Here is a 9,097-nt window from a genome sequence, read left to right as displayed (position 1 = left end):
CCTTTCGTTGACTTCCCCCTCAGTTCAACTGGCGAGATTCGTATTCAGGGCCAGCAATTCGTGGACCCGTAGACCCGGTGGAACAGAATACTTCGAGCCTTTTTTTCAGCATGATTAAAATTCCTTCGGGCAAGTTCATAGGCATTTCCTAGGGCATGAAGCCGCGTAGGCTTTTCAGCTTCCCAGCTGCTCCCCTTCGGCACATGATTCAGCGGGCACCACCACCAAAACTCAGTCGTCTCGGCAGCAGCAGCTCCTTGAAAGGCCTTCAACCTATAGGGTGAAAAATACAGCCGCTGTGCGAGCCCAAGCACTTGGCGCGTAAACAGCTACAGAAAACAGCCTTGCCTCCAACCTTCCGGCTTCCAAATCCGAAATATCATCTTCGCAGGGCCATCTGAAGGCTTCACAGATCTGACAAGCTGCACCATGCCAGGTGTGCTGCGCCGCGCGTAGCCGAGGCAATATGTGCGCATAGTAGTGACGGCTCCGTATATAGTAGAAAGAGAGGAACAGAAGGCAGGGCCCACTATAGAAGAAATATAACTTAGTAAAGCTTGCTACTGGGCTAGTTGGTACATGATAACTGGAGTTAACTGGTGTTGCTCATTATATGCAGTTAACGCGACAACAGCCGCACGGCCGTAACAGCCTGAAAAAGCTATACCGCTATAAAGAGTGGATTATAAAGGGTAAAAACAAACATCAAGCTGCTACGTATCGTCGCCTTCGGCTGGTAAGCTAACGCACAAGAAAATAAAATTACAGTGCAGATGGAACGGACAAATGAAAAGTGTACTTCGCTGCCTCTTTAGCTAGTTTTCTTTCGTGTATACCCGATCACTGCGCACCGTTTAATTGCCGAAATAGCGGCTGTCTGAGCCATGCTTGCCGCCGCCGTGGCCATGATAAACGAATTAACGATGTAATGCAGATCATAAGGCAGTCAATGGCAGGCGCTGACACGTAACCAAATATGACTGCGCCCATGGTTATGGTGGTGTAAAATGTCTTGCGTCGTTACTTGGTAAAGGCTGTGCACTGCGAGGTAGGATACATCGGTTCACTTTCCCTCAAACAGCGATCTGTAGATAGCTCTGGTCCGCTTTAGCAACAACCCTTCCCTTTGGGAAATAGTGCCAACCTCCCAGGTATAGCCGTGTTTGTCCGTGCTCCTCCCTTATAGGATCCGGAGGCAGAATTCACAAAGCGCTTCGTTCGTAAATGCTCTTTGATATTGGCTGGCTGCCTTCGCTAATAATATGTACACGATTGACAGGAATTCTCCCTTACGAACAATTCTACCGTAAGAACGTCATATGAATGCGGGCTGGCCCAGGGCCCGTATTAATTCACATATGGCCAGACATCATATGAACGAAGCGAGCCATCAAGGCTCTCTCGGTATGTTTAGTTAATGCCGGTTAGTATAGTTAAGGCGGTGAATGAGCCATGTAGTTGGGCAAGAGCGCGTATGGTCGCATCCTACTCCATATCCTCATCATCCCCCCTCCTTCTTTCAATCCTTCCATCTGCAGAGAAGAGTACAAAGCTAGAGGACTCTCCGAGCATACACAATAATCTATTCCCTCTCTCTCTCCCTAAACCTTCGCTCCACACACATTCCAGCATTGGTGTTCGATCTGCACAATTATTTTTTAAGTGCAAACTACATGCGACCAGAACAACACACATAATATTTTACTGCAGCTTAACAGCGGCGCGCTCATTTACGAAATAATTGTGTGTAGTCTTGTAATTGTCCTTCAGTTATGCAAATGAACTTGAGCCAGGTCAAGCCGGTTCTAACCTTTTTTTTTTTTTTTTTTTGCTCCGGAGTCGAACCGAAACCGGACCGTTGCTGAACCGAAACGAAAACCGGAACGGAGAAGGTTTCACTTTGTCAACGCAGGTTACCAGCAAATGTATGGACGCCGCTAGTGTGCACAGTGAGCACCGCGGCGTCGAAGCACAAACGGAAAGGGCGCGAACGCGGTCGCTACATTAGGGCTACTTTCTTTACCTAACGCTAGTACTTGGTGTAGAAAAGTGTAGCTCCGCTCTCCAACTGGAACCCTGTCGTGTAGCATGAAGCCTACACTTTCTACACTGCGGTTTCGATTAGTGTAGGCAGCAGACGACAAACAAGCAGGCTAGTGTTGTAAACGCGTGGCGCCATTTTGTTTGTGACTGGCGGCACTGATATCGCGACGGTAGTGAACATTCGCTCCAAGGACGGGAGCGAAGTGCTGGCGTGACCATGTGCCAAAGAAGAAGGTGAGCCAATCTTTCAAGAAGATAAAATCAACTTACTCATGAATGGTGCGGGCTCTTCAAACACGGCTACTTTCGATCGCGGTCGAGCCCGATCCGGACAGCAATTCTCGACCGCGATTGGCTCCCTACCGCAGCTTGAGCAAAGGAGACAATCGCGATCGAAAGCGCGTCGTGTTACACCCGTATTATACGCATTGGGAAGTTGTCTTCGTGCACTGCGCATTCGCGATGTATTTCGCTGGAGTTTGTCTAGATTTGTTGACGAAAGGAAGCTCGTACATTGGCGTTTAGTTTCAGTCAACGGCATATACGCAGCCAGTAAGTGCCAAACCAAGCGAAGGGTGGAGTCGGGCGCTTTTCGTCTGCTGATGCCGAAGACGACGCGCCGTCTGCTCTGATTGGCTACAGCGCAGCGAGCCAAGTGCAGCTCATGACCTCATAGCCTCTGCTTCTGCATCCACTAGGCACTACACGGTACGGTGCACGGTGCACAAAGTGTAGGCAAAGAAAATGTAAATTTTGTATCAAGCTGGCCCTCCGGTCACTCACAAATGAGGTTCATGAAGCGGGGCACTATGCCGTGGTCACCGATGAGACACCGGACATATATGGCAAGGAGCAAGTGTCGATCTGCTTTCGCATTGTCCAAAAGAACTTCGAAACACCTGAGCTATTCTGTAGATCTTATAGCACTGCGGACACCAGAGCGGTCAGTCTTCTTGCACTTCTAAAGGACGTCCTCAGCCGTAGTAATAATGTTCGCATTGACGATCGCCGTGGGGCAATGCTATGATGGCGCTGAAAATATGAGAGGATAGCACGGTGGGCTGCAAGCCCTCATGCAACAGAAGGAGCCGTGAGCACAGCACTTGCGCGTCAGAAAGTGGAAATCCGTCGTGATTTCTTGGGCATGATATCAGAAATCGTAAACTTTGTTACGTGCTCCCCAAAGTGCCTAGATACGAGTATGTTCCAGGCATTTCAGAAAGAGTATGAGAGCGTAAACTTGCGGAAGTTTTCTCCCACGAGGTCGACGCTAAGGGCCACTTTTCTGAAGTAGATTGTTCAAAACTGTACCCACCTAATTTCGTCTCTTCGTGGCCTTACATCAGAAGAACGGAACGACGCCGGAGCCAAAGCCAGTAGATTTTTCAGAGCGCTGTCAAAATTCGACACATACTTCATTCTCCAACACCTGACACTCGTATTTTCGCGATTAAAAACAGTAAGTATAGCGTTGCAGAAAGCGGCACTGAGGTTTGATCAAGCAGAGAAAATGGTCAAGCCCGTTAGGGAGTGTCTTAGCAGACTTAGCAGACACACACAGAGGCGCATGAATCGGAATTGAATGTTAAAGAGAAAGAAGCTCCTGCGCCAAAGCAAGGGAAGACTCCTCAAGTTGCATCTTTGAAGTACTTACGAATAACTTTTAAAGGTAAGCAAAACTGGCAGAAGCAAATCTAACCAAACGCCAGTCAAGGAGAATGTGCAATGGCATTGTTGTGCCCGTTCAGTAATAACACAGGGAGGCGCAAAGTTGCTCATTATTTACGAGCTTTACGTCCGCCCCATTCTCGAATTTGGCTGTGTTCTTTTGTAGGATGTGCAGCATACAAGCTAACACAGCACTACTGGAAAGGGAAGCGCTGCGTTTCAGCCTTGGTCTGCCAAGTTTTGTAGTTAACAATATGTTTTATCTGGAGTCTAGAATTATTCCGCTTGAATCCAGATTTAAGCAACTTATTGCCCTGACCTTCCTGAAGGTTTACAATGTATCCCTCTCCCATGTACAAACCGTTTTCATCAATTCTCCCGATTTATATTTCAGAACAGGTTGGCGGCGTTACCGAGAGCCGCAAATAGTTTTTCTTCGGGGGCTGTTATCAAAACTTCAAGTTCATCTACCGAGCCTGAGTTCTCCAAAATCTAATTCGTTCAAGGTAAAATTGATTTTTGATGATATTTTTCCAAAATACACAAAGCTTCTTCCTGCGCACATGCTTGCATGGTCTCCTTCAATATCATCTTACAGTCGATTTCCGTATCACTTGGTTTTTTTTCTACGGTCGTAACACAAGATTTAGAGAAGGCCGGTGTTGCTATTTTTTTCAAATCACCTTAACTGGTCTCCGTCTCGCTGATTACACTGCTGTATTCCTTGCTGAATTTCTGGCAGTTGGGTCCACAGAAATCTAAACTAATAGTTGTTACAGATGTGCTTTCGGTGTGTACACATTTAACTTCTTATAATCGGTCGCACCTGTTGAGTATATTTTCGTATTTTGTCCCAGACAATTTGTCTAACGTCTGCTTTGTCCGGAACATAGTGGAATCTTTTTAAATGAATCAGCTGACTCGCTCGCATCGTCATCATTAAATGGTCCGATCTTAAATGTTCTTCCTCATTTCCCTTTTCTAACAGGAGCTAGATTTAAACGCCTCTTATTGTTGAATTTTAATTAATCCTCCATACATTCCGCAGATGATTTTCTACATCTAAAATTTCGCTGGAACAGGAATAAATGCCTTTGACGCCATTGCGAGGTAACGTTATCAAGCTTCCGCTGTAGAGTTCCCCGCCTAAATTTTTACCTTGATAGATCTGCTTTATCAATATCTGACCTTTGCCCCCTCGTGTCATGAACCAGAAACTATTGACCATTTCTTTCTTTCTTGCCGCCGCTTCTGCTTCCTCAGCAGAATTTTCATCATATTTCCAACTAGTAGACTTGGTCTAGCACTTACAACACCAAACATTTCGTCTTTTGGTTCCTGCCAAGCAGGCACGAGCTATCGTTCGATGCTTGCTGCTCTGCACAAGTTCATTGAAGCATCCGGAAGGTTACGCTGCTAGGGTACCGACTGTGGGACATCTTTTAATTACATTTTACATTTTTAATTACAAATACCCAAGAAAGTGGATGGGGAAACAGCGCCACGGTAGCTCAATCGGTAGAGCATCGCACGCGAAATGCGAAGGTTGTGGGTTCGGTTCCCACCTGCGGCAAGTTGTTTTTTCATCCACTTTAATTTCCATTAATTCATCGTTTCTTTATTTCACTTATTAAACACAAGTAATTTCCCCTATGTTGTCCTTGGTGTCAGTGTTTGTTGGCTTCTCATGATATGACTAATAAAAATCGGGACCCTCGGTTAACCCCCTCTCTTCTCGTTTATATATATATATTGATAAGGAACACTGGGGGAGGCGGGCGGGAGCAGAACGAATGAGAATGGAAACAAAAAAAGAGAGGGTGCGAAGTGAGCCCCAGCACCCCACCGGCGGATCGAAAATTTAGAGGACGCTTAAGCTTCGCCTTTAAGGGTAGAACGCGATGGCAATCGATATCCCTGACTGCTTCTCACGCTTTCTGGAAACCGCAGCTTTCTTGCGGATGAGCGGAGGCGAGCGCCATTTGGATGGTTTTGTTGCATGGCTTCGAGCAGGCCGCTTCGCTCTATGAATGGTGGAAGCACTGGAAAAGGGGTGTGTGTTTGAGTTTCCACGCAGCAGAATTATGTTCTCTGGTACATTCAAATTACACTCCGACGCTATCATGTCTGTAGGTTGTGTTTAGGTTGTATTTTAAAGTTTTTCTGACGCATTTTTACTTTGAGGAATTCAATTAGTTGAGTAACGCCTCTGCGCCAAGCGGAGGGCCTGCGTGCTTGGGGTTCGGAATAATTTTTTGCGCAACGACGTACGACGCCGACACCGAATTTCTGCGATACGGGGCCCTTAACGCTATCGCGTTACAACTCGGCACCTATGATTTCAACAGCCGCGCAGCAGCACAGTCCGTGCTCTGCTACGACTAACCACGGCGGCGCGGGCTTTTTGCCCCGAACAAGGTGGCGGCGACCAGCTTCACTTTGGGTAATCCACCTCCACACCAGAAGATTTAGTGTATAACCTCTTCAACACACACACAAACACATACATACATACATACATACATACATACATACATACATACATACATACATGCATACATACATACATACATACATACATACATACATACATACATACATACATACATACATACATACATACATACACATCTGCACTACGTAAGTTATGGTTCCTTAAAAGAAAGCTGAAATTCGCACCCTCGCAAACAAAGCTTTTAGCTTATAATACGTGTGTTCGTTCTATGCTTGACTATGCTTCTATCATTTGGGATCCCTATTTAAAGAAAGATATCATGCAACTTGAACGTATTAACAGAAAGGCTGTTAGGTTTATATTTGGCAAATACCGTAGACTTGATTCCCCATCCAACCTAATGCAATTAAACTGTATTTCTACTCTAGAAGCCCGCAGAAAGTCTAGTTGCCTTTCTTTTCTTTATAGTTGTATGTTTGGTAACATAAAAATAGATCTGCCTGACAGTATAACACCCCTAACAACACGACGCACACGCCATGGCCATGAATTTGCTCTAACCCCAATCTTTGCCCGATCAAAGTCTTTCAAATTCAGTTATTTTCCAAGAACTGTGGAAGAATGGAATTCTTTGCCGTCTAATATTTTTGGTTCCAATAATTTTCTCGCTGAGTTGGAGTGTCGCCTTCTCTCTTAAGCTTTATTTTTTCTTTTTCTTTCTTACTTGCTTTTTGTTGTCTTTTCTTTTGTACATTCATGTTGGATGTAACCCACACCTGCTTGGGCCACCACATTGGCCTGCAGTATTTTGAAATAAATAAAATAAATACATACATACATACATACTCGTCTAAAAGCTCCCCCATCCCTTCTCTACCTCTGCATGACCAGCTTCCCGCACTTTCTTCCACTTATAGAAAGCATTAGGGCTTTTTTTTTTTTTTTTTGCTTACCTGCACTTCGTGCAAGCTCGTGTAGACGAGTGCAATGCCGGGCGCAGGCTATGGGCGCCTTGCGCTGGAGTTTGAGGTACAGTAGCGGCGCGCGAAACGTTATCTGGGTAGTATTGAGCCCTGGATGTAGCGAAGCACGTTTCTAGCCCGAGTTTTGCGTCGATTCGCACTTTTTTCTGCCCTGTTGCGAGTGCGAAAAGGCTCGTCACTTCTCACAGACCACGCTGCGAGCTAGCCGCAGCCTATAGCTTAACGAAAACGGACTTTCCGTGAGACGTAATGCTGGCAGCAGAAGGAATCGGCGACGCCGATCCGGAGAGACCTAGCTCAGCACCAAAAAAGCGTCATCGTCGTTACTTCTGCGCAGTGGCGTAGCTAGGTCGTCTGGTACCCGGGGCCCATAGGTCTACTGTCACCCCCCTCCCCGGGTGTAGCCAGCGGTAAGAGGGGTGTCTTCAGACGGATATGACACGCCCCCCCCCCCCACCCTGGCCCCTTGCACCCGGGGCCCACGGCCCCCCGCCCCCCCCCCTGTTGCTACGCCACTGCTTCTGCGTCGTGGGCTGCCATGAACAAGAAGGCCTGAATCCCAACATGAGATTCTACCGTTTTCCTTCAAGGACTCGCGAAGCGGAGCGTCGGGCGCGCTGGATAAGCGAAACTTCGCACCACGCTGACTGCTTCGCCTGTCTTGAAGCTTGCTTGATTATCTGCGTTCTAAAATTCGGTCTTTTGTCCCTACAGTCCCGACGGCAGACCGACATAGCAGCAGGCATATGGCTGGTGATTCACGATTCGAGACCCGGCCACAGCGACAATTAACAATTCGACTGGTGCGAACTGGTGAAGTGACCAGGTGCGTGCAAATGACCACAAATGGTCGGGCTGATTCGGCGACAATTCACTACCCCACTACGAGTAGTACAGGTTAGAGAGTTAAATCTGCTCATCCTTGAGCTCAAGCCAGCACGTTGAGGCAGCGCAGCAAGGTAGTATTGATTACAGCACATCGATGTTCGAGCGCTGTCATTAAAAGCTACATCAAGCGAGCAGCGCACGAGCTCGCGCTGCAGCGCGATTCGCACGTACGGTACTGCGAGTTCATATGCATTGCATCAGTTATTTATCAATTGCTAAAGGGACAGATGGCCGCTACTACAGTGCAGGCATAACTACTTGTCTAGCGGCATGCAGTCAACAAAGATTGCAGGAGGCCCGCCGTTTCGCGGCATGTCGAAAGACCGCTGCCGTCGCGGCGCGTACGATCGTGCGCTCGAGCAGTTCGTACATCGCGGCATGCTGAAAGACCGCTGCCGTCGCGGCGCGTACCGTCGTGCGCTCTAGCAGTTCCGTACACATGATGTCTGCTTATCGCTGCTGTGAATTCATTTATAGCAAGCATTTCCTCGCGTTTGTCCGCCTGAATCTAGCAGCGTGCAAACGTTACCTGAAGTTCAACTTCGTACGCGACTCGCTTCACTTGCGATTGAAACCCCGCTAAAACTTCGCCGCTTATTTCTTGAACGGCGTACACGTATTCGGCGTTGCATAATTTCTTGCCTTTACGTAGCGTGCCACCCCTGAAAGAATCTTCGGCGCCTGATATTCGCTGCAAGCCGTGGTACAACAAAACCGAAAGTGGCGGGTCCATATTGTAAACGTGCTTTCTGAAGCAGACGACCGAGCTTGGTACTACCCAGTTCAGGACAGAGGGTGCTTTTTAGCACCATTTTCGCAGCGCCCCCTGGGCAATGCAAGAGCCCCATGACGCCGTGTGCTACACTTGGCTCTCTGGGCTGTAGCCAATCAGAGCAGATGGTGCGTGGTCTTCTGCATCAGCAGACGAAAAGCGCCGGACTCCGAAGTTCGCCTGACTTCGAATTTACTGGCTGCGCATATGCCCTTGCCTAAAACTAAACGCCAATGAACGAGCTTCCTTCCGTGAATGCGCAGTGCACGAAGACAACTTCTCGATGCG

This window comes from Dermacentor andersoni, chromosome 11, assembly GCF_023375885.2.
Source record: "Dermacentor andersoni chromosome 11, qqDerAnde1_hic_scaffold, whole genome shotgun sequence".
NCBI lineage: Eukaryota > Metazoa > Arthropoda > Arachnida > Ixodida > Ixodidae > Dermacentor > Dermacentor andersoni.
This window is presented reverse-complemented; position numbering follows the sequence as displayed.